The following is a 25,941-nucleotide window of genomic DNA, read 5'->3' on the forward strand; positions in this document are numbered from 1 at the left end:
GAAAACTATTCACAAACCATGATACCATCATTAAAAGGATAAATGTACTTTCCTGAGGTGCTGGTTTTAGGAAAACACTGTTAACCAATGCATTCTTGTGTTCTGTGCGTTTTCAGCGTTCTCTCGGCCTGCAAACGCCTTAATAGTCAAGAAAGCACCAAAACTTAGTTTGAACAAAAAAGGTTGGAAAACTATTAATAAACCATGATACCATCATAAAACAGATACATTTACTTTCCTGATGTGCTAGTTTTAGGTAAACACTGTTAACCAATGCATTCTTGTGTTCTGTGCGTTTTCAGCTTTCTCTCGGCCTGAAAACGCCTTAATAGTCACGAATGCACCAAAACTTAGTTTGAACAAAAAATATTGGAAAACTATTCACAAACCATGATACCATCATAAAACAGATAAATGTACTTTCCTGAGGTGCTGGTTTTAGGAAAACACTGTTAAACAATGCATTCTTGTGTTCTGTGCGTTTTCAGCCTTCTCTCGGCCTGCAAACGCCTTAATAGTCACGAATGCACCAAAACTTAGTTTGAACAAAAAAGATTGGAAAACTATTCACAAACCATGATACCATCATTAAAAGGATAAATGTACATTCCTGAGGTGCTGGTTTTAGGAAAACACTGTTAACCAATGCATTCTTGTGTTCTGTGCGTTTTCAGCGTTCTCTCGGCCTGCAAACGCCTTAATAGTCAAGAAAGCACCAAAACTTAGTTTGAACAAAAAAGGTTGGAAAACTATTAATAAACCATGATACCATCATAAAACAGATACATTTACTTTCCTGATGTGCTAGTTTTAGGTAAACACTGTTAACCAATGCATTCTTGTGTTCTGTGCGTTTTCAGCCTTCTCTCGGCCTGCAAACGCCTTAATAGTCACGAATGCACCAAAACTTAGTTTGAACAAAAAAGATTGGAAAACTATTCACAAACCATGATACCATCATGAAAAGGATAAATGTACTTTCCTGAGGTTCTAGTTTTAGGAAAGCACTGTTAACCAATGCATTCTTGTGTTCTGTGCGTTTTCAGCGTCCTCTCGGCCTGAAAACGCCTTAACAGTCACGAATGCACCAAAACTTAGTTTGAACAAAAAAGATTGGAAAACTATTCACAAACCATGATACCATCATAAAACAGATAAATGTACTTTCCTGAGGTGCTGGTTTTAGGAAAACACTGTTAAACAATGCATTCTTGTGTTCTATGCGTTTTCAGCCTTCTCTCGGCCTGCAAACGCCTTAACAGATATGAATGCACCAAAACTTAATTTGAACAAAAATGGTTGGTAAACTATTCACAAACCATGATACCATCATAAAACAGATAAATTTACTTTCCTGATGTGCTAGTTTTAGGTAAACACTGTTAACCAATGCATTCTTGTGTTCTGTGCGTTTTCAGCTTTCTCTCGGCCTGAAAACGCCTTAATAGTCACGAATGCACCAAAACTTAGTTTGAACAAAAAAGATTGGAAAACTATTCACAAACCATGATACCATCATGAAAAGGATAAATGTACTTTCCTGAGGTGCTGGTTTTAGGAAAACACTGTTAACCAATGCATTCTTGTGTTCTGTGCGTTTTCAGCGTTCTCTCGGCCTGAAAACGCCTTAATAGTCACGAATGCACCAAAACTTAGTTTGAACAAAAAAGATTGGAAAACTATTCACAAACCATGATACCATCATAAAACAGATAAATGTACTTTCCTGAGGTGCTGGTTTTAGGAAAACACTGTTAAACAATGCATTCTTGTGTTCTGTGCGTTTTCAGCGTTCTCTTGGCCTGCAAACGCCTTAATAGTCAAGAAAGCACCAAAACTTAGTTTGAACAAAAAAGGTTGGAAAACTATTAATAAACCATGATACCATCATAAAACAGATACATTTACTTTCCTGGTGTGCTAGTTTTAGGTAAACACTGTTAACCAATGCATTCTTGTGTTCTGTGCGTTTTCAGCGTTCTCTCGGCCTGAAAACGCCTTAATAGTCATGAATGCACCAAAACTTAGTTTGAACAAAAATGGTTTGTAAACTATTCACAAACCATGATACCATCATAAAACAGATAAATGTACTTTCCTGAGGTGCTGGTTTTAGGAAAACACTGTTAACCAATGCATTCTTGTGTTCTGTTCGTTTTCAGCGTTCTCTCGGCCTGAAAACGCCTTAATGCACCAAAACTTAGTTTGAACAAAAAAGATTGGAAAACTATTCACAAACCATGATACCATCATGAAAAGGATAAATGTACTTTCCTGAGGTGCTGGTTTTAGGAAAGCACTGTTAACCAATGCATTCTTGTGTTCTGTGCGTTTTCAGCTTTCTCTCGGCCTGAAAACGCCTTAATCGTCACGAATGCACCAAAACTTAGTTTGAACAAAAAAGATTGGAAAACTATTCACAAACCATGATACCATCATGAAAAGGATAAATGTACTTTCCTGAGGTGCTGGTTTTAGGAAAACACTGTTAACCAATGCATTATTGTGTTCCGTGCGTTTTCAGCTTTCTCTCGACCTGCAAACGCCTTAACAGTCAAGAATGCACCAAAACTTAGTTTGAACAAAAAAGATTGGAAAACTATTCACAAACCATGATACCATCATGAAAAGGATAAATGTAATTTCCTGAGGTGCTGGTTTTAGGAAAACACTGTTAACCAATGCATTCTTGTGTTCTGTGCATTTTCAGCGTTCTCTCGGCCTGCAAACGCCTTAATAGTCATGAATGCACCAAAACTTAGTTTGAACAAAAATGGTTTGTAAACTATTCACAAACCGTGATACCATCATAAAAAAGATAAATGTACTTTCCTGAGGTGCTAGTTTAAGGAAAACACTGTTAACCAATGCATTCTTGTGTTCTGTGTGTTTTCAGCTTTCTCTCGGCCTGAAAACGCCTTAATAGTCACGAATGCACCAAAACTTAGTTTGAACAAAAAAGATTGGAAAACTATTCACAAACCATGATACCATCATAAAACAGATGAATGTAATTTCCTGAGGTGCTGGTTTCAGGAAAACACTGTTAAACAATGCATTCTTGTGTTCTGTGCGTTTTCAGCGTTCTCTCGGCCTGCAAACGCCTTAATAGTCATGAATGCACCAAAACTTAGTTTGAACAAAAAAGGTTGGAAAACTATTAACAAACCATGTTACCATCATAAAAAAGATAAATGTACTTTCCTGAGGTGCTGGTTTTAGGAAAACACTGTTAACCAATGCATTCTTGTGTTCTGTGCGTTTTCAGCGTTCTCTCGGCCTGAAAACGCCTTAACAGTCACGAATGCACCAAAACTTAGTTTGAACAAAAAAGATTGGAAAACTATTCACAAACCATGATACCATCATGAAAAGGATAAATGTACTTTCCTGAGGTGCTGGTTTTAGGAAAACACTGTTAACCAATGCATTCTTGTGTTCCGTGCGTTTTCAGCTTTCTCTCGACCTGCAAACGCCTTAACAGTCAAGAATGCACCAAAACTTAGTTTGAACAAAAAAGATTGGAAAACTATTCACAAACCATGATACCATCATGAAAAGGATAAATGTACTTTCCTGAGGTGCTGGTTTTAGGAAAACACTGTTAACCAATGCATTCTTGTGTTCTGTGCGTTTTCAGCGTTCTCTCGGCCTGCAAACGCCTTAATAGTCATGAATGCACCAAAACTTAGTTTGAACAAAAATGGTTTGTAAACTATTCACAAACCATGATACCATCATAAAAAAGATAAATGTACTTTCCTGAGGTGCTAGTTTAAGGAAAACACTGTTAACCAATGCATTCTTGTGTTCTGTGTGTTTTCAATTTTCTCTCGCCCTGAAAACGCCTTAATAGTCACGAATGCACCAAAACTTAGTTTGAACAAAAAAGATTGGAAAACTATTCACAAACCATGATACCATCATAAAACAGATAAATGTACTTTCCTGAGGTGCTGGTTTTAGGAAAACACTGTTAAACAATGCATTCTTGTGTTCTGTGCGTTTTCAGCTTTCTCTCGGCCTGAAAACGCCTTAATAGTCACGAATGCACCAAAACTTAGTTTGAACAAAAAAGATTGGAAAACTATTCACAAACAATGATACCATCATTAAAAGGATAAATGTACTTTCCTGAGGTGCTGGTTTTAGGAAAACACTGTTAACCAATGCATTCTTGTGTTCTGTGCGTTTTCAGCGTTCTCTCGGCCTGCAAACGCCTTAATAGTCAAGAAAGCACCAAAACTTAGTTTGAACAAAAAAGGTTGGAAAACTATTAATAAACCATGATACCATCATAAAACAGATACATTTACTTTCCTGATGTGCTAGTTTTAGGTAAACACTGTTAACCAATGCATTCTTGTGTTCTGTGCGTTTTCAGCGTTCTCTCGGCCTGAAAACGCCTTAATAGTCATGAATGCACCAAAACTTAGTTTGAACAAAAATGGTTTGTAAACTATTCACAAACCATGATACCATCATAAAAAAGATAAATGTACTTTCCTGAGGTGCTAGTTTAAGGAAAACACTGTTAACCAATGCATTCTTGTGTTCTGTGTGTTTTCAATTTTCTCTCGCCCTGAAAACGCCTTAATAGTCACGAATGAACCAAAACTTAGTTTGAACAAAAAAGATTGGAAAACTATTCACAAACCATGATACCATCATGAAAAGGATAAATGTACTTTCCTGAGGTGCTGGTTTTAGGAAAACACTGTTAACCAATGCATTCTTGTGTTCTGTGCGTTTTCAGCGTTCTCTCGGCCTGAAAACGCCTTAATAGTCAAGAAAGCACCAAAACTTAGTTTGAACAAAAAAGGTTGGAAAACTATTAATAAACCATGATACCATCATAAAACAGATAAATTTACTTTCCTGATGTGCTGGTTTTAGGTAAACACTGTTAACCAATGCATTCTTGTGTTCTGTGTGTTTTCAGCGTTCTCTCGGCCTGAAAACGCCTTAATAGTCATGAATGCACCAAAACTTAGTTTGAACAAAAATGGTCTGTAAACTATTCACAAACCATGATACCATCATGAAAAGGATAAATGTACTTTCCTGAGGTGCTGGTTTTAGGAAAGCACTGTTAACCAATGCATTCTTGTGTTCTGTGCGTTTTCAGCTTTCTCTCGGCCTGAAAACGCCTTAATCGTCACGAATGCACCAAAACTTAGTTTGAACAAAAAAGATTGGAAAACTATTCACAAACCATGATACCATCATGAAAAGGATAAATGTACTTTCCTGAGGTGCTGGTTTTAGGAAAACACTGTTAACCAATGCATTCTTGTGTTCCGTGCGTTTTCAGCTTTCTCTCGACCTGCAAACGCCTTAACAGTCAAGAATGCACCAAAACTTAGTTTGAACAAAAAAGATTGGAAAACTATTCACAAACCATGATACCATCATGAAAAGGATAAATGTAATTTCCTGAGGTGCTGGTTTTAGGAAAACACTGTTAACCAATGCATTCTTGTGTTCTGTGCATTTTCAGCGTTCTCTCGGCCTGCAAACGCCTTAATAGTCATGAATGCACCAAAACTTAGTTTGAACAAAAATGGTTTGTAAACTATTCACAAACCGTGATACCATCATAAAAAAGATAAATGTACTTTCCTGAGGTGCTAGTTTAAGGAAAACACTGTTAACCAATGCATTCTTGTGTTCTGTGTGTTTTCAGCTTTCTCTCGGCCTGAAAACGCCTTAATAGTCACGAATGCACCAAAACTTAGTTTGAACAAAAAAGATTGGAAAACTATTCACAAACCATGATACCATCATAAAACAGATGAATGTAATTTCCTGAGGTGCTGGTTTTAGGAAAACACTGTTAAACAATGCATTCTTGTGTTCTGTGCGTTTTCAGCGTTCTCTCGGCCTGCAAACGCCTTAATAGTCATGAATGCACCAAAACTTAGTTTGAACAAAAAAGGTTGGAAAACTATTAACAAACCATGTTACCATCATAAAAAAGATAAATGTACTTTCCTGAGGTGCTGGTTTTAGGAAAACACTGTTAACCAATGCATTCTTGTGTTCTGTGCGTTTTCAGCGTTCTCTCGGCCTGAAAACGCCTTAACAGTCACGAATGCACCAAAACTTAGTTTGAACAAAAAAGATTGGAAAACTATTCACAAACAATGATACCATCATTAAAAGGATAAATGTACTTTCCTGAGGTGCTGGTTTTAGGAAAACACTGTTAACCAATGCATTCTTGTGTTCTGTGCGTTTTCAGCTTTCTCTCGGCCTGAAAACGCCTTAATAGTCACGAATGCACCAAAACTTAGTTTGAACAAAAAAGATTGGAAAACTATTCACAAACCATGATACCATCATAAAACAGATAAATGTACTTTCCTGAGGTGCTGGTTTTAGGAAAACACTGTTAAACAATGCATTCTTGTGTTCTGTGCGTTTTCAGCCTTCTCTCGGCCTGCAAACGCCTTAATAGTCACGAATGCACCAAAACTTAGTTTGAACAAAAAAGATTGGAAAACTATTCACAAACCATGATACCATCATTAAAAGGATAAATGTACATTCCTGAGGTGCTGGTTTTAGGAAAACACTGTTAACCAATGCATTCTTGTGTTCTGTGCGTTTTCAGCGTTCTCTCGGCCTGCAAACGCCTTAATAGTCAAGAAAGCACCAAAACTTAGTTTGAACAAAAAAGGTTGGAAAACTATTAATAAACCATGATACCATCATAAAACAGATACATTTACTTTCCTGATGTGCTAGTTTTAGGTAAACACTGTTAACCAATGCATTCTTGTGTTCTGTGCGTTTTCAGCCTTCTCTCGGCCTGCAAACGCCTTAATAGTCACGAATGCACCAAAACTTAGTTTGAACAAAAAAGATTGGAAAACTATTCACAAACCATGATACCATCATGAAAAGGATAAATGTACTTTCCTGAGGTTCTAGTTTTAGGTAAACACTGTTAACCAATGCATTCTTGTGTTCTGTGCGTTTTCAGCGTCCTCTCGGCCTGAAAACGCCTTAACAGTCACGAATGCACCAAAACTTAGTTTGAACAAAAAAGATTGGAAAACTATTCACAAACTATGATACCATCATAAAACAGATAAATGTACTTTCCTGAGGTGCTGGTTTTAGGAAAACACTGTTAAACAATGCATTCTTGTGTTCTGTGCGTTTTCAGCCTTCTCTCGGCCTGCAAACGCCTTAACAGATATGAATGCACCAAAACTTAATTTGAACAAAAATGGTTGGTAAACTATTCACAAACCATGATACCATCATAAAACAGATAAATTTACTTTCCTGATGTGCTAGTTTTAGGTAAACACTGTTAACCAATGCATTCTTGTGTTCTGTGCGTTTTCAGCTTTCTCTCGGCCTGAAAACGCCTTAATAGTCACGAATGCACCAAAACTTAGTTTGAACAAAAAAGATTGGAAAACTATTCACAAACCATGATACCATCATGAAAAGGATAAATGTACTTTCCTGAGGTGCTGGTTTTAGGAAAACACTGTTAACCAATGCATTCTTGTGTTCTGTGCGTTTTCAGCGTTCTCTCGGCCTGAAAACGCCTTAATAGTCACGAATGCACCAAAACTTAGTTTGAACAAAAAAGATTGGAAAACTATTCACAAACCATGATACCATCATAAAACAGATAAATGTACTTTCCTGAGGTGCTGGTTTTAGGAAAACACTGTTAAACAATGCATTCTTGTGTTCTGTGCGTTTTCAGCTTTCTCTCGGCCTGAAAACGCCTTAATAGTCACGAATGCACCAAAACTTAGTTTGAACAAAAAAGATTGGAAAACTATTCACAAACCATGATACCATCATTAAAAGGATAAATGTACTTTCCTGAGGTGCTGGTTTTAGGAAAACACTGTTAACCAATGCATTCTTGTGTTCTGTGCGTTTTCAGCGTTCTCTTGGCCTGCAAACGCCTTAATAGTCAAGAAAGCACCAAAACTTAGTTTGAACAAAAAAGGTTGGAAAACTATTAATAAACCATGATACCATCATAAAACAGATACATTTACTTTCCTGGTGTGCTAGTTTTAGGTAAACACTGTTAACCAATGCATTCTTGTGTTCTGTGCGTTTTCAGCGTTCTCTCGGCCTGAAAACGCCTTAATAGTCATGAATGCACCAAAACTTAGTTTGAACAAAAATGGTTTGTAAACTATTCACAAACCATGATACCATCATAAAACAGATAAATGTACTTTCCTGAGGTGCTGGTTTTAGGAAAACACTGTTAACCAACGCATTCTTGTGTTCTGTTCGTTTTCAGCGTTCTCTCGGCCTGAAAACGCCTTAATGCACCAAAACTTAGTTTGAACAAAAAAGATTGGAAAACTATTCACAAACCATGATACCATCATGAAAAGGATAAATGTACTTTCTTGAGGTGCTGGTTTTAGGAAAGCACTGTTAACCAATGCATTCTTGTGTTCTGTGCGTTTTCAGCTTTCTCTCGGCCTGAAAACGCCTTAATCGTCACGAATGCACCAAAACTTAGTTTGAACAAAAAAGATTGGAAAACTATTCACAAACCATGATACCATCATGAAAAGGATAAATGTACTTTCCTGAGGTGCTGGTTTTAGGAAAACACTGTTAACCAATGCATTCTTGTGTTCCGTGCGTTTTCAGCTTTCTCTCGACCTGCAAACGCCTTAACAGTCAAGAATGCACCAAAACTTAGTTTGAACAAAAAAGATTGGAAAACTATTCACAAACCATGATACCATCATTAAAAGGATAAATGTACTTTCCTGAGGTGCTGGTTTTAGGAGAACACTGTTAACCAATGCATTCTTGTGTTCTGTGCGTTTTCAGCGTTCTCTCGGCCTGCAAACGCCTTAATAGTCAAGAAAGCACCAAAACTTAGTTTGAACAAAAAAGGTTGGAAAACTATTAATAAACCATGATACCATCATAAAACAGATACATTTACTTTCCTGGTGTGCTAGTTTTAGGTAAACACTGTTAACCAATACATTCTTGTGTTCTGTGCGTTTTCAGCGTTCTCTCGGCCTGAAAACGCCTGAAAACGCCTTAATGCACCAAAACTTAGTTTGAACAAAAAAGATTGGAAAACTATTCACAAACCATGATACCATCATGAAAAGGATAAATGTACTTTCCTGAGGTGCTGGTTTTAGGAAAGCACTGTTAACCAATGCATTCTTGTGTTCTGTGCGTTTTCAGCTTTCTCTCAGCCTGAAAACGCCTTAATCGTCACGAATGCACCAAAACTTAGTTTGAACAAAAAAGATTGGAAAACTATTCACAAACCATGATACCATCATGAAAAGGATAAATGTACTTTCCTGAGGTGCTGGTTTTAGGAAAACACTGTTAACCAATGCATTATTGTGTTCCGTGCGTTTTCAGCTTTCTCTCGACCTGCAAACGCCTTAACAGTCAAGAATGCACCAAAACTTAGTTTGAACAAAAAAGATTGGAAAACTATTCACAAACCATGATACCATCATGAAAAGGATAAATGTAATTTCCTGAGGTGCTGGTTTTAGGAAAACACTGTTAACCAATGCATTCTTGTGTTCTGTGCATTTTCAGCGTTCTCTCGGCCTGCAAACGCCTTAATAGTCATGAATGCACCAAAACTTAGTTTGAACAAAAATGGTTTGTAAACTATTCACAAACCGTGATACCATCATAAAAAAGATAAATGTACTTTCCTGAGGTGCTAGTTTAAGGAAAACACTGTTAACCAATGCATTCTTGTGTTCTGTGTGTTTTCAGCTTTCTCTCGGCCTGAAAACGCCTTAATAGTCACGAATGCACCAAAACTTAGTTTGAACAAAAAAGATTGGAAAACTATTCACAAACCATGATACCATCATAAAACAGATGAATGTAATTTCCTGAGGTGCTGGTTTTAGGAAAACACTGTTAAACAATGCATTCTTGTGTTCTGTGCGTTTTCAGCGTTCTCTCGGCCTGCAAACGCCTTAATAGTCATGAATGCACCAAAACTTAGTTTGAACAAAAAAGGTTGGAAAACTATTAACAAACCATGTTACCATCATAAAAAAGATAAATGTACTTTCCTGAGGTGCTGGTTTTAGGAAAACACTGTTAACCAATGCATTCTTGTGTTCTGTGCGTTTTCAGCGTTCTCTCGGCCTGAAAACGCCTTAACAGTCACGAATGCACCAAAACTTAGTTTGAACAAAAAAGATTGGAAAACTATTCACAAACCATGATACCATCATGAAAAGGATAAATGTACTTTCCTGAGGTGCTGGTTTTAGGAAAACACTGTTAACCAATGCATTCTTGTGTTCCGTGCGTTTTCAGCTTTCTCTCGACCTGCAAACGCCTTAACAGTCAAGAATGCACCAAAACTTAGTTTGAACAAAAAAGATTGGAAAACTATTCACAAACCATGATACCATCATGAAAAGGATAAATGTACTTTCCTGAGGTGCTGGTTTTAGGAAAACACTGTTAACCAATGCATTCTTGTGTTCTGTGCGTTTTCAGCGTTCTCTCGGCCTGCAAACGCCTTAATAGTCATGAATGCACCAAAACTTGGTTTGAACAAAAATGGTTTGTAAACTATTCACAAACCATGATACCATCATAAAAAAGATAAATGTACTTTCCTGAGGTGCTAGTTTAAGGAAAACACTGTTAACCAATGCATTCTTGTGTTCTGTGTGTTTTCAATTTTCTCTCGCCCTGAAAACGCCTTAATAGTCACGAATGCACCAAAACTTAGTTTGAACAAAAAAGATTGGAAAACTATTCACAAACCATGATACCATCATAAAACAGATATATGTACTTTCCTGAGGTGCTGGTTTTAGGAAAACACTGTTAAACAATGCATTCTTGTGTTCTGTGCGTTTTCAGCTTTCTCTCGGCCTGAAAACGCCTTAATAGTCATGAATGCACCAAAACTTGGTTTGAACAAAAATGGTTTGTAAACTATTCACAAACCATGATACCATCATAAAAAAGATAAATGTACTTTCCTGAGGTGCTAGTTTAAGGAAAACACTGTTAACCAATGCATTCTTGTGTTCTGTGTGTTTTCAATTTTCTCTCGCCCTGAAAACGCCTTAATAGTCACGAATGCACCAAAACTTAGTTTGAACAAAAAAGGTTGGAAAACTATTAACAAACCATGTTACCATCATAAAAAAGATAAATGTACTTTCCTGAGGTGCTGGTTTTAGGAAAACACTGTTAACCAATGCATTCTTGTGTTCTGTGCGTTTTCAGCGTTCTCTCGGCCTGAAAACGCCTTAACAGTCACGAATGCACCAAAACTTAGTTTGAACAAAAAAGATTGGAAAACTATTCACAAACCATGATACCATCATGAAAAGGATAAATGTACTTTCCTGAGGTGCTGGTTTTAGGAAAACACTGTTAACCAATGCATTCTTGTGTTCCGTGCGTTTTCAGCTTTCTCTCGACCTGCAAACGCCTTAACAGTCAAGAATGCACCAAAACTTAGTTTGAACAAAAAAGATTGGAAAACTATTCACAAACCATGATACAATCATAAAACAGATAAATGTACTTTCCTGAGGTGCTGGTTTTAGGAAAACACTGTTAAACAATGCATTCTTGTGTTCTGTGCGTTTTCAGCTTTCTCTCGGCCTGAAAACGCCTTAATAGTCACGAATGCACCAAAACTTAGTTTGAACAAAAAAGATTGGAAAACTATTCACAAACAATGATACCATCATTAAAAGGATAAATGTACTTTCCTGAGGTGCTGGTTTTAGGAAAACACTGTTAACCAATGCATTCTTGTGTTCTGTGCGTTTTCAGCGTTCTCTCGGCCTGCAAACGCCTTAATAGTCAAGAAAGCACCAAAACTTAGTTTGAACAAAAAAGGTTGGAAAACTATTAATAAACCATGATACCATCATAAAACAGATACATTTACTTTCCTGATGTGCTAGTTTTAGGTAAACACTGTTAACCAATGCATTCTTGTGTTCTGTGCGTTTTCAGCGTTCTCTCGGCCTGAAAACGCCTTAATAGTCATGAATGCACCAAAACTTAGTTTGAACAAAAATGGTTTGTAAACTATTCACAAACCATGATACCATCATAAAAAAGATAAATGTACTTTCCTGAGGTGCTAGTTTAAGGAAAACACTGTTAACCAATGCATTCTTGTGTTCTGTGTGTTTTCAATTTTCTCTCGCCCTGAAAACGCCTTAATAGTCACGAATGAACCAAAACTTAGTTTGAACAAAAAAGATTGGAAAACTATTCACAAACCATGATACCATCATGAAAAGGATAAATGTACTTTCCTGAGGTGCTGGTTTTAGGTAAACACTGTTAAACAATGCATTCTTGTGTTCTGTGTGTTTTCAGCGTTCTCTCGGCCTGAAAACGCCTTAATAGTCATGAATGCACCAAAACTTAGTTTGAACAAAAATGGTTTGTAAACTATTCACAAACCATGATACCATCATGAAAAGGATAAATGTACTTTCCTGAGGTGCTGGTTTTAGGAAAGCACTGTTAACCAATGCATTCTTGTGTTCTGTGCGTTTTCAGCTTTCTCTCGGCCTGAAAACGCCTTAATCGTCACGAATGCACCAAAACTTAGTTTGAACAAAAAAGATTGGAAAACTATTCACAAACCATGATACCATCATGAAAAGGATAAATGTACTTTCCTGAGGTGCTGGTTTTAGGAAAACACTGTTAACCAATGCATTCTTGTGTTCCGTGCGTTTTCAGCTTTCTCTCGACCTGCAAACGCCTTAACAGTCAAGAATGCACCAAAACTTAGTTTGAACAAAAAAGATTGGAAAACTATTCACAAACCATGATACCATCATGAAAAGGATAAATGTAATTTCCTGAGGTGCTGGTTTTAGGAAAACACTGTTAACCAATGCATTCTTGTGTTCTGTGCATTTTCAGCGTTCTCTCGGCCTGCAAACGCCTTAATAGTCATGAATGCACCAAAACTTAGTTTGAACAAAAATGGTTTGTAAACTATTCACAAACCGTGATACCATCATAAAAAAGATAAATGTACTTTCCTGAGGTGCTAGTTTAAGGAAAACACTGTTAACCAATGCATTCTTGTGTTCTGTGTGTTTTCAGCTTTCTCTCGGCCTGAAAACGCCTTAATAGTCACGAATGCACCAAAACTGAGTTTGAACAAAAAAGATTGGAAAACTATTCACAAACCATGATACCATCATAAAACAGATGAATGTAATTTCCTGAGGTGCTGGTTTTAGGAAAACACTGTTAAACAATGCATTCTTGTGTTCTGTGCGTTTTCAGCGTTCTCTCGGCCTGCAAACGCCTTAATAGTCATGAATGCACCAAAACTTAGTTTGAACAAAAAAGGTTGGAAAACTATTAACAAACCATGTTACCATCATAAAAAAGATAAATGTACTTTCCTGAGGTGCTGGTTTTAGGAAAACACTGTTAACCAATGCATTCTTGTGTTCTGTGCGTTTTCAGCGTTCTCTCGGCCTGAAAACGCCTTAACAGTCACGAATGCACCAAAACTTAGTTTGAACAAAAAAGATTGGAAAACTATTCACAAACAATGATACCATCATTAAAAGGATAAATGTACTTTCCTGAGGTGCTGGTTTTAGGAAAACACTGTTAACCAATGCATTCTTGTGTTCTGTGCGTTTTCAGCTTTCTCTCGGCCTGAAAACGCCTTAATAGTCACGAATGCACCAAAACTTAGTTTGAACAAAAAAGATTGGAAAACTATTCACAAACCATGATACCATCATAAAACAGATAAATGTACTTTCCTGAGGTGCTGGTTTTAGGAAAACACTGTTAAACAATGCATTCTTGTGTTCTGTGCGTTTTCAGCCTTCTCTCGGCCTGCAAACGCCTTAATAGTCACGAATGCACCAAAACTTAGTTTGAACAAAAAAGATTGGAAAACTATTCACAAACCATGATACCATCATTAAAAGGATAAATGTACATTCCTGAGGTGCTGGTTTTAGGAAAACACTGTTAACCAATGCATTCTTGTGTTCTGTGCGTTTTCAGCGTTCTCTCGGCCTGCAAACGCCTTAATAGTCAAGAAAGCACCAAAACTTAGTTTGAACAAAAAAGGTTGGAAAACTATTAATAAACCATGATACCATCATAAAACAGATACATTTACTTTCCTGATGTGCTAGTTTTAGGTAAACACTGTTAACCAATGCATTCTTGTGTTCTGTGCGTTTTCAGCCTTCTCTCGGCCTGCAAACGCCTTAATAGTCACGAATGCACCAAAACTTAGTTTGAACAAAAAAGATTGGAAAACTATTCACAAACCATGATACCATCATGAAAAGGATAAATGTACTTTCCTGAGGTTCTAGTTTTAGGTAAACACTGTTAACCAATGCATTCTTGTGTTCTGTGCGTTTTCAGCGTCCTCTCGGCCTGAAAACGCCTTAACAGTCACGAATGCACCAAAACTTAGTTTGAACAAAAAAGATTGGAAAACTATTCACAAACCATGATACCATCATAAAACAGATAAATGTACTTTCCTGAGGTGCTGGTTTTAGGAAAACACTGTTAAACAATGCATTCTTGTGTTCTGTGCGTTTTCAGCCTTCTCTCGGCCTTCAAACGCCTTAACAGATATGAATGCACCAAAACTTAATTTGAACAAAAATGGTTGGTAAACTATTCACAAACCATGATACCATCATAAAACAGATAAATTTACTTTCCTGATGTGCTAGTTTTAGGTAAACACTGTTAACCAATGCATTCTTGTGTTCTGTGCGTTTTCAGCTTTCTCTCGGCCTGAAAACGCCTTAATAGTCACGAATGCACCAAAACTTAGTTTGAACAAAAAAGATTGGAAAACTATTCACAAACCATGATACCATCATGAAAAGGATAAATGTACTTTCCTGAGGTGCTGGTTTTAGGAAAACACTGTTAACCAATGCATTCTTGTGTTCTGTGCGTTTTCAGCGTTCTCTCGGCCTGAAAACGCCTTAATAGTCACGAATGCACCAAAACTTAGTTTGAACAAAAAAGATTGGAAAACTATTCACAAACCATGATACCATCATAAAACAGATAAATGTACTTTCCTGAGGTGCTGGTTTTAGGAAAACACTGTTAAACAATGCATTCTTGTGTTCTGTGCGTTTTCAGCTTTCTCTCGGCCTGAAAACGCCTTAATAGTCACGAATGCACCAAAACTTAGTTTGAACAAAAAAGATTGGAAAACTATTCACAAACCATGATACCATCATTAAAAGGATAAATGTACTTTCCTGAGGTGCTGGTTTTAGGAAAACACTGTTAACCAATGCATTCTTGTGTTCTGTGCGTTTTCAGCGTTCTCTTGGCCTGCAAACGCCTTAATAGTCAAGAAAGCACCAAAACTTAGTTTGAACAAAAAAGGTTGGAAAACTATTAATAAACCATGATACCATCATAAAACAGATACATTTACTTTCCTGGTGTGCTAGTTTTAGGTAAACACTGTTAACCAATGCATTCTTGTGTTCTGTGCGTTTTCAGCGTTCTCTCGGCCTGAAAACGCCTTAATAGTCATGAATGCACCAAAACTTAGTTTGAACAAAAATGGTTTGTAAACTATTCACAAACCATGATACCATCATAAAACAGATAAATGTACTTTCCTGAGGTGCTGGTTTTAGGAAAACACTGTTAACCAATGCATTCTTGTGTTCTGTTCGTTTTCAGCGTTCTCTCGGCCTTAAAACGCCTTAATGCACCAAAACTTAGTTTGAACAAAAAAGATTGGAAAACTATTCACAAACCATGATACCATCATGAAAAGGATAAATGTACTTTCTTGAGGTGCTGGTTTTAGGAAAGCACTGTTAACCAATGCATTCTTGTGTTCTGTGCGTTTTCAGCTTTCTCTCGGCCTGAAAACGCCTTAATCGTCACGAATGCACCAAAACTTAGTTTGAACAAAAAAGATTGGAAAACTATTCACAAACCATGATACCATCATTAAAAGGATAAATGTACTTTCCTGAGGTGCTGGTTTTAGGAAAACACTGTTAACCAATGCATTCTTGTGTTCTGTGCGTTTTCAGCGTTCTCTCGGCCTGCAAACGCCTTAATAGTCAAGAAAGCACCAAAACTTAGTTTGAACAAAAAAGGTTGGAAAACTATTAATAAACCATGATACCATCATAAAACAGATACATTTACTTTCCTGGTGTGCTAGTTTTAGGTAAACACTGTTAACCAATACATTCTTGTGTTCTGTGCGTTTTCAGCGTTCTCTCGGCCTGAAAACGCCTGAAAACGCCTTAATGCACCAAAACTTAGTTTGAACAAAAAAGATTGGAAAACTATTCACAAACCATGATACCATCATGAAAAGGATAAATGTACTTTCCTGAGGTGCTGGTTTTAGGAAAGCACTGTTAACCAATGCATTCTTGTGTTCTCTGCGTTTTCAGCTTTCTCTCGGCCTGAAAACGCCTTAATCGTCACGAATGCACCAAAACTTAGTTTGAACAAAAAAGATTGGAAAACTATTCACAAACCATGATACCATCATGAAAAGGATAAATGTACTTTCCTGAGGTGCTGGTTTTAGGAAAACACTGTTAACCAATGCATTATTGTGTTCCGTGCGTTTTCAGCTTTCTCTCGACCTGCAAACGCCTTAACAGTCAAGAATGCACCAAAACTTAGTTTGAACAAAAAAGATTGGAAAACTATTCACAAACCATGATACCATCATGAAAAGGATAAATGTAATTTCCTGAGGTGCTGGTTTTAGGAAAACACTGTTAACCAATGCATTCTTGTGTTCTGTGCATTTTCAGCGTTCTCTCGGCCTGCAAACGCCTTAATAGTCATGAATGCACCAAAACTTAGTTTGAACAAAAATGGTTTGTAAACTATTCACAAACCGTGATACCATCATAAAAAAGATAAATGTACTTTCCTGAGGTGCTAGTTTAAGGAAAACACTGTTAACCAATGCATTCTTGTGTTCTGTGTGTTTTCAGCTTTCTCTCGGCCTGAAAACGCCTTAATAGTCACGAATGCACCAAAACTTAGTTTGAACAAAAATGATTGGAAAACTATTCACAAACCATGATACCATCATAAAACAGATGAATGTAATTTCCTGAGGTGCTGGTTTTAGGAAAACACTGTTAAACAATGCATTCTTGTGTTCTGTGCGTTTTCAGCGTCCTCTCGGCCTGAAAACGCCTTAACAGTCACGAATGCACCAAAACTTAGTTTGAACAAAAAAGATTGGAAAACTATTCACAAACCATGATACCATCATAAAACAGATAAATGTACTTTCCTGAGGTGCTGGTTTTAGGAAAACACTGTTAAACAATGCATTCTTGTGTTCTGTGCGTTTTCAGCCTTCTCTCGGCCTTCAAACGCCTTAACAGATATGAATGCACCAAAACTTAATTTGAACAAAAATGGTTGGTAAACTATTCACAAACCATGATACCATCATAAAACAGATAAATTTACTTTCCTGATGTGCTAGTTTTAGGTAAACACTGTTAACCAATGCATTCTTGTGTTCTGTGCGTTTTCAGCTTTCTCTCGGCCTGAAAACGCCTTAATAGTCACGAATGCACCAAAACTTAGTTTGAACAAAAAAGATTGGAAAACTATTCACAAACCATGATACCATCATGAAAAGGATAAATGTACTTTCCTGAGGTGCTGGTTTTAGGAAAACACTGTTAACCAATGCATTCTTGTGTTCTGTGCGTTTTCAGCGTTCTCTCGGCCTGAAAACGCCTTAATAGTCACGAATGCACCAAAACTTAGTTTGAACAAAAAAGATTGGAAAACTATTCACAAACCATGATACCATCATAAAACAGATAAATGTACTTTCCTGAGGTGCTGGTTTTAGGAAAACACTGTTAAACAATGCATTCTTGTGTTCTGTGCGTTTTCAGCTTTCTCTCGGCCTGAAAACGCCTTAATAGTCACGAATGCACCAAAACTTAGTTTGAACAAAAAAGATTGGAAAACTATTCACAAACCATGATACCATCATTAAAAGGATAAATGTACTTTCCTGAGGTGCTGGTTTTAGGAAAACACTGTTAACCAATGCATTCTTGTGTTCTGTGCGTTTTCAGCGTTCTCTTGGCCTGCAAACGCCTTAATAGTCAAGAAAGCACCAAAACTTAGTTTGAACAAAAAAGGTTGGAAAACTATTAATAAACCATGATACCATCATAAAACAGATACATTTACTTTCCTGGTGTGCTAGTTTTAGGTAAACACTGTTAACCAATGCATTCTTGTGTTCTGTGCGTTTTCAGCGTTCTCTCGGCCTGAAAACGCCTTAATAGTCATGAATGCACCAAAACTTAGTTTGAACAAAAATGGTTTGTAAACTATTCACAAACCATGATACCATCATAAAACAGATAAATGTACTTTCCTGAGGTGCTGGTTTTAGGAAAACACTGTTAACCAATGCATTCTTGTGTTCTGTTCGTTTTCAGCGTTCTCTCGGCCTTAAAACGCCTTAATGCACCAAAACTTAGTTTGAACAAAAAAGATTGGAAAACTATTCACAAACCATGATACCATCATGAAAAGGATAAATGTACTTTCTTGAGGTGCTGGTTTTAGGAAAGCACTGTTAACCAATGCATTCTTGTGTTCTGTGCGTTTTCAGCTTTCTCTCGGCCTGAAAACGCCTTAATCGTCACGAATGCACCAAAACTTAGTTTGAACAAAAAAGATTGGAAAACTATTCACAAACCATGATACCATCATTAAAAGGATAAATGTACTTTCCTGAGGTGCTGGTTTTAGGAAAACACTGTTAACCAATGCATTCTTGTGTTCTGTGCGTTTTCAGCGTTCTCTCGGCCTGCAAACGCCTTAATAGTCAAGAAAGCACCAAAACTTAGTTTGAACAAAAAAGGTTGGAAAACTATTAATAAACCATGATACCATCATAAAACAGATACATTTACTTTCCTGGTGTGCTAGTTTTAGGTAAACACTGTTAACCAATACATTCTTGTGTTCTGTGCGTTTTCAGCGTTCTCTCGGCCTGAAAACGCCTGAAAACGCCTTAATGCACCAAAACTTAGTTTGAACAAAAAAGATTGGAAAACTATTCACAAACCATGATACCATCATGAAAAGGATAAATGTACTTTCCTGAGGTGCTGGTTTTAGGAAAGCACTGTTAACCAATGCATTCTTGTGTTCTCTGCGTTTTCAGCTTTCTCTCGGCCTGAAAACGCCTTAATCGTCACGAATGCACCAAAACTTAGTTTGAACAAAAAAGATTGGAAAACTATTCACAAACCATGATACCATCATGAAAAGGATAAATGTACTTTCCTGAGGTGCTGGTTTTAGGAAAACACTGTTAACCAATGCATTATTGTGTTCCGTGCGTTTTCAGCTTTCTCTCGACCTGCAAACGCCTTAACAGTCAAGAATGCACCAAAACTTAGTTTGAACAAAAAAGATTGGAAAACTATTCACAAACCATGATACCATCATGAAAAGGATAAATGTAATTTCCTGAGGTGCTGGTTTTAGGAAAACACTGTTAACCAATGCATTCTTGTGTTCTGTGCATTTTCAGCGTTCTCTCGGCCTGCAAACGCCTTAATAGTCATGAATGCACCAAAACTTAGTTTGAACAAAAATGGTTTGTAAACTATTCACAAACCGTGATACCATCATAAAAAAGATAAATGTACTTTCCTGAGGTGCTAGTTTAAGGAAAACACTGTTAACCAATGCATTCTTGTGTTCTGTGTGTTTTCAGCTTTCTCTCGGCCTGAAAACGCCTTAATAGTCACGAATGCACCAAAACTTAGTTTGAACAAAAATGATTGGAAAACTATTCACAAACCATGATACCATCATAAAACAGATGAATGTAATTTCCTGAGGTGCTGGTTTTAGGAAAACACTGTTAAACAATGCATTCTTGTGTTCTGTGCGTTTTCAGCGTTCTCTCGGCCTGCAAACGCCTTAATAGTCATGAATGCACCAAAACTTAGTTTGAACAAAAAAGGTTGGAAAACTATTAACAAACCATGTTACCATCATAAAAAAGATAAATGTACTTTCCTGAGGTGCTGGTTTTAGGAAAACACTGTTAACCAATGCATTCTTGTGTTCTGTGCGTTTTCAGCGTTCTCTCGGCCTGAAAACGCCTTAACAGTCACGAATGCACCAAAACTTAGTTTGAACAAAAAAGATTGGAAAACTATTCACAAACCATGATACCATCATGAAAAGGATAAATGTACTTTCCTGAGGTGCTGGTTTTAGGAAAACACTGTTAACCAATGCATTCTTGTGTTCTGTGCGTTTTCAGCGTTCTCTCGGCCTGCAAACGCCTTAATAGTCATGAATGCACCAAAACTTAGTTTGAACAAAAATGGTTTGTAAACTATTCACAAACCATGATACCATCATAAAAAAGATAAATGTACTTTCCTGAGGTGCTAGTTTAAGGAAAACACTGTTAACCAATGCATTCTTGTGTTCTGTGTGTTTTCAATTTTCTCTCGCCCTGAAAACGCCTTAATAGTCACGAATGCACCAAAACTTAGTTTGAACAAAAAAGATTGGAAAACTATTCACAAACCATGATACCATCATAAAACAGATAAATGTACTTTCCTGAGGTGCTGGTTTTAGGAAAACACTGTTAAACAATGCATTCTTGTGTTCTGTGCGTTTTCAGCTTTCTCTCGGCCTGAAAACGCCTTAATAGTCACGAATGCACCAAAACTTAGTTTGAACAAAAAAGATTGGAAAACTATTCACAAACAATGATACCATCATTAAAAGGATAAATGTACTTTCCTGAGGTGCTGGTTTTAGGAAAACACTGTTAACCAATGCATTCTTGTGTTCTGTGCGTTTTCAGCGTTCTCTCGGCCTGCAAACGCCTTAATAGTCAAGAAAGCACCAAAACTTAGTTTGAACAAAAAAGGTTGGAAAACTATTAATAAACCATGATACCATCATAAAACAGATACATTTACTTTCCTGATGTGCTAGTTTTAGGTAAACACTGTTAACCAATGCATTCTTGTGTTCTGTGCGTTTTCAGCGTTCTCTCGGCCTGAAAACGCCTTAATAGTCATGAATGCACCAAAACTTAGTTTGAACAAAAATGGTTTGTAAACTATTCACAAACCATGATACCATCATAAAAAAGATAAATGTACTTTCCTGAGGTGCTAGTTTAAGGAAAACACTGTTAACCAATGCATTCTTGTGTTCTGTGTGTTTTCAATTTTCTCTCGCCCTGAAAACGCCTTAATAGTCACGAATGCACCAAAACTTAGTTTGAACAAAAAAGATTGGAAAACTATTCACAAACCATGATACCATCATGAAAAGGATAAATGTACTTTCCTGAGGTGCTGGTTTTAGGAAAACACTGTTAACCAATGCATTCTTGTGTTCTGTGCGTTTTCAGCGTTCTCTCGGCCTGAAAACGCCTTAATAGTCAAGAAAGCACCAAAACTTAGTTTGAACAAAAAAGGTTGGAAAACTATTAATAAACCATGATACCATCATAAAACAGATAAATTTACTTTCCTGATGTGCTGGTTTTAGGTAAACACTGTTACCAATGCATTCTTGTGTTCTGTGTGTTTTCAGCGTTCTCTCGGCCTGAAAACGCCTTAATAGTCATGAATGCACCAAAACTTAGTTTGAACAAAAATGGTTTGTAAACTATTCACAAACCATGATACCATCATGAAAAGGATAAATGTACTTTCCTGAGGTGCTGGTTTTAGGAAAGCACTGTTAACCAATGCATTCTTGTGTTCTGTGCGTTTTCAGCTTTCTCTCGGCCTGAAAACGCCTTAATCGTCACGAATGCACCAAAACTTAGTTTGAACAAAAAAGATTGGAAAACTATTCACAAACCATGATACCATCATGAAAAGGATAAATGTACTTTCCTGAGGTGCTGGTTTTAGGAAAACACTGTTAACCAATGCATTCTTGTGTTCCGTGCGTTTTCAGCTTTCTCTCGACCTGCAAACTCCTTAACAGTCAAGAATGCACCAAAACTTAGTTTGAACAAAAAAGATTGGAAAACTATTCACAAACCATGATACCATCATGAAAAGGATAAATGTAATTTCCTGAGGTGCTGGTTTTAGGAAAACACTGTTAACCAATGCATTCTTGTGTTCTGTGCATTTTCAGCGTTCTCTCGGCCTGCAAACGCCTTAATAGTCATGAATGCACCAAAACTTAGTTTGAACAAAAATGGTTTGTAAACTATTCACAAACCGTGATACCATCATAAAAAAGATAAATGTACTTTCCTGAGGTGCTAGTTTAAGGAAAACACTGTTAACCAATGCATTCTTGTGTTCTGTGTGTTTTCAGCTTTCTCTCGGTCTGAAAACGCCTTAATAGTCACGAATGCACCAAAACTTAGTTTGAACAAAAAAGATTGGAAAACTATTCACAAACCATGATACCATCATAAAACAGATGAATGTAATTTCCTGAGGTGCTGGTTTTAGGAAAACACTGTTAAACAATGCATTCTTGTGTTCTGTGCGTTTTCAGCGTTCTCTCGGCCTGCAAACGCCTTAATAGTCATGAATGCACCAAAACTTAGTTTGAACAAAAAAGGTTGGAAAACTATTAACAAACCATGTTACCATCATAAAAAAGATAAATGTACTTTCCTGAGGTGCTGGTTTTAGGAAAACACTGTTAACCAATGCATTCTTGTGTTCTGTGCGTTTTCAGCGTTCTCTCGGCCTGAAAACGCCTTAACAGTCACGAATGCACCAAAACTTAGTTTGAACAAAAAATATTGGAAAACTATTCACAAACCATGATACCATCATGAAAAGGATAAATGTACTTTCCTGAGGTGCTGGTTTTAGGAAAACACTGTTAACCAATGCATTCTTGTGTTCTGTGCGTTTTCAGCGTTCTCTCGGCCTGCAAACGCCTTATTAGTCATGAATGCACCAAAACTTAGTTTGAACAAAAAAGGTTGGAAAACTATTAACAAACCATGTTACCATCATAAAAAAGATAAATGTACTTTCCTGAGGTGCTGGTTTTAGGAAAACACTGTTAACCAATGCATTCTTGTGTTCTGTGCGTTTTCAGCGTTCTCTCGGCCTGAAAACGCCTTAACAGTCACGAATGCACCAAAACTTAGTTTGAACAAAAAAGATTGGAAAACTATTCACAAACCATGATACCATCATGAAAAGGATAAATGTACTTTCCTGAGGTGCTGGTTTTAGGAAAACACTGTTAACCAATGCATTCTTGTGTTCCGTGCGTTTTCAGCTTTCTCTCGACCTGCAAACGCCTTAACAGTCAAGAATGCACCAAAACTTAGTTTGAACAAAAAAGATTGGAAAACTATTCACAAACCATGATACCATCATAAAACAGATAAATGTACTTTCCTGAGGTGCTGGTTTTAGGAAAACACTGTTAAACAATGCATTCTTGTGTTCTGTGCGTTTTCAGCTTTCTCTCGGCCTGAAAACGCCTTAATAGTCACGAATGCACCAAAACTTAGTTTGAACAAAAAAGATTGGAAAACTATTCACAAACAATGATACCATCATTAAAAGGATAAATGTACTTTCCTGAGGTGCTGGTTTTAGGAAAACACTGTTAACCAATGCATTCTTGTGTTCTGTGCGTTTTCAGCGTTCTCTCGGCCTGCAAACGCCTTAATAGTCAAGAAAGCACCAAAACTTAGTTTGAACAAACTGTTAACATTGGTTAACAGTGTTTAAGGAAAACACTGTTAACCAATGCATTCTTGTGTTCTGCGTGTTTTCAATTTTCTCTCGCCCTGAAAACGCCTTAATAGTCACGAATGCACCAAAACTTAGTTTGAACAAAAAAGATTGGAAAACTATTCACAAACCATGATACCATCATGAAAAGGATAAATGTACTTTCCTGAGGTGCTGGTTTTAGGAAAACACTGTTAACCAATGCATTCTTGTGTTCTGTGCGTTTTCAGCGTTCTCTCGGCCTGAAAACGCCTTAATAGTCAAGAAAGCACCAAAACTTAGTTTGAACAAAAAAGGTTGGAAAACTATTAATAAACCATGATACCATCATAAAACAGATAAATTTACTTTCCTGATGTGCTGGTTTTAGGTAAACACTGTTAACCAATGCATTCTTGTGTTCTGTGTGTTTTCAGCGTTCTCTCGGCCTGAAAACGCCTTAATAGTCATGAATGCACCAAAACTTAGTTTGAACAAAAATGGTTTGTAAACTATTCACAAACCATGATACCATCATGAAAAGGATAAATGTACTTTCCTGAGGTGCTGGTTTTAGGAAAGCACTGTTAACCAATGCATTCTTGTGTTCTGTGCGTTTTCAGCTTTCTCTCGGCCTGAAAACGCCTTAATCGTCACGAATGCACCAAAACTTAGTTTGAACAAAAAAGATTGGAAAACTATTCACAAACCATGATACCATCATGAAAAGGATAAATGTACTTTCCTGAGGTGCTGGTTTTAGGAAAACACTGTTAACCAATGCATTCTTGTGTTCCGTGCGTTTTCAGCTTTCTCTCGACCTGCAAACGCCTTAACAGTCAAGAATGCACCAAAACTTAGTTTGAACAAAAAAGATTGGAAAACTATTCACAAACCATGATACCATCATGAAAAGGATAAATGTAATTTCCTGAGGTGCTGGTTTTAGGAAAACACTGTTAACCAATGCATTCTTGTGTTCTGTGCATTTTCAGCGTTCTCTCGGCCTGCAAACGCCTTAATAGTCATGAATGCACCAAAACTTAGTTTGAACAAAAATGGTTTGTAAACTATTCACAAACCGTGATACCATCATAAAAAAGATAAATGTACTTTCCTGAGGTGCTAGTTTAAGGAAAACACTGTTAACCAATGCATTCTTGTGTTCTGTGTGTTTTCAGCTTTCTCTCGGCCTGAAAACGCCTTAATAGTCACGAATGCACCAAAACTTAGTTTGAACAAAAAAGATTGGAAAACTATTCACAAACCATGATACCATCATAAAACAGATGAATGTAATTTCCTGAGGTGCTGGTTTTAGGAAAACACTGTTAAACAATGCATTCTTGTGTTCTGTGCGTTTTCAGCGTTCTCTCGGCCTGCAAACGCCTTAATAGTCATGAATGCACCAAAACTTAGTTTGAACAAAAAAGGTTGGAAAACTATTAACAAACCATGTTACCATCATAAAAAAGATAAATGTACTTTCCTGAGGTGCTGGTTTTAGGAAAACACTGTTAACCAATGCATTCTTGTGTTCTGTGCGTTTTCAGCGTTCTCTCGGCCTGAAAACGCCTTAACAGTCACGAATGCACCAAAACTTAGTTTGAACAAAAAAGATTGGAAAACTATTCACAAACCATGATACCATCATGAAAAGGATAAATGTACTTTCCTGAGGTGCTGGTTTTAGGAAAACACTGTTAACCAATGCATTCTTGTGTTCCGTGCGTTTTCAGCTTTCTCTCGACCTGCAAACGCCTTAACAGTCAAGAATGCACCAAAACTTAGTTTGAACAAAAAAAATTGGAAAACTATTCACAAACCATGATACCATCATGAAAAGGATAAATGTACTTTCCTGAGGTGCTGGTTTTAGGAAAACACTGTTAACCAATGCATTCTTGTGTTCTGTGCGTTTTCAGCGTTCTCTCGGCCTGCAAACGCCTTAATAGTCATGAATGCACCAAAACTTAGTTTGAACAAAAATGGTTTGTAAACTATTCACAAACCATGATACCATCATAAAAAAGATAAATGTACTTTCCTGAGGTGCTAGTTTAAGGAAAACACTGTTAACCAATGCATTCTTGTGTTCTGTGTGTTTTCAATTTTCTCTCGCCCTGAAAACGCCTTAATAGTCACGAATGCACCAAAACTTAGTTTGAACAAA

The sequence above is a fragment of the Gasterosteus aculeatus genome, chromosome 17, assembly GCF_964276395.1.
Source record: "Gasterosteus aculeatus chromosome 17, fGasAcu3.hap1.1, whole genome shotgun sequence".
Taxonomy (NCBI): domain Eukaryota; kingdom Metazoa; phylum Chordata; class Actinopteri; order Perciformes; family Gasterosteidae; genus Gasterosteus; species Gasterosteus aculeatus.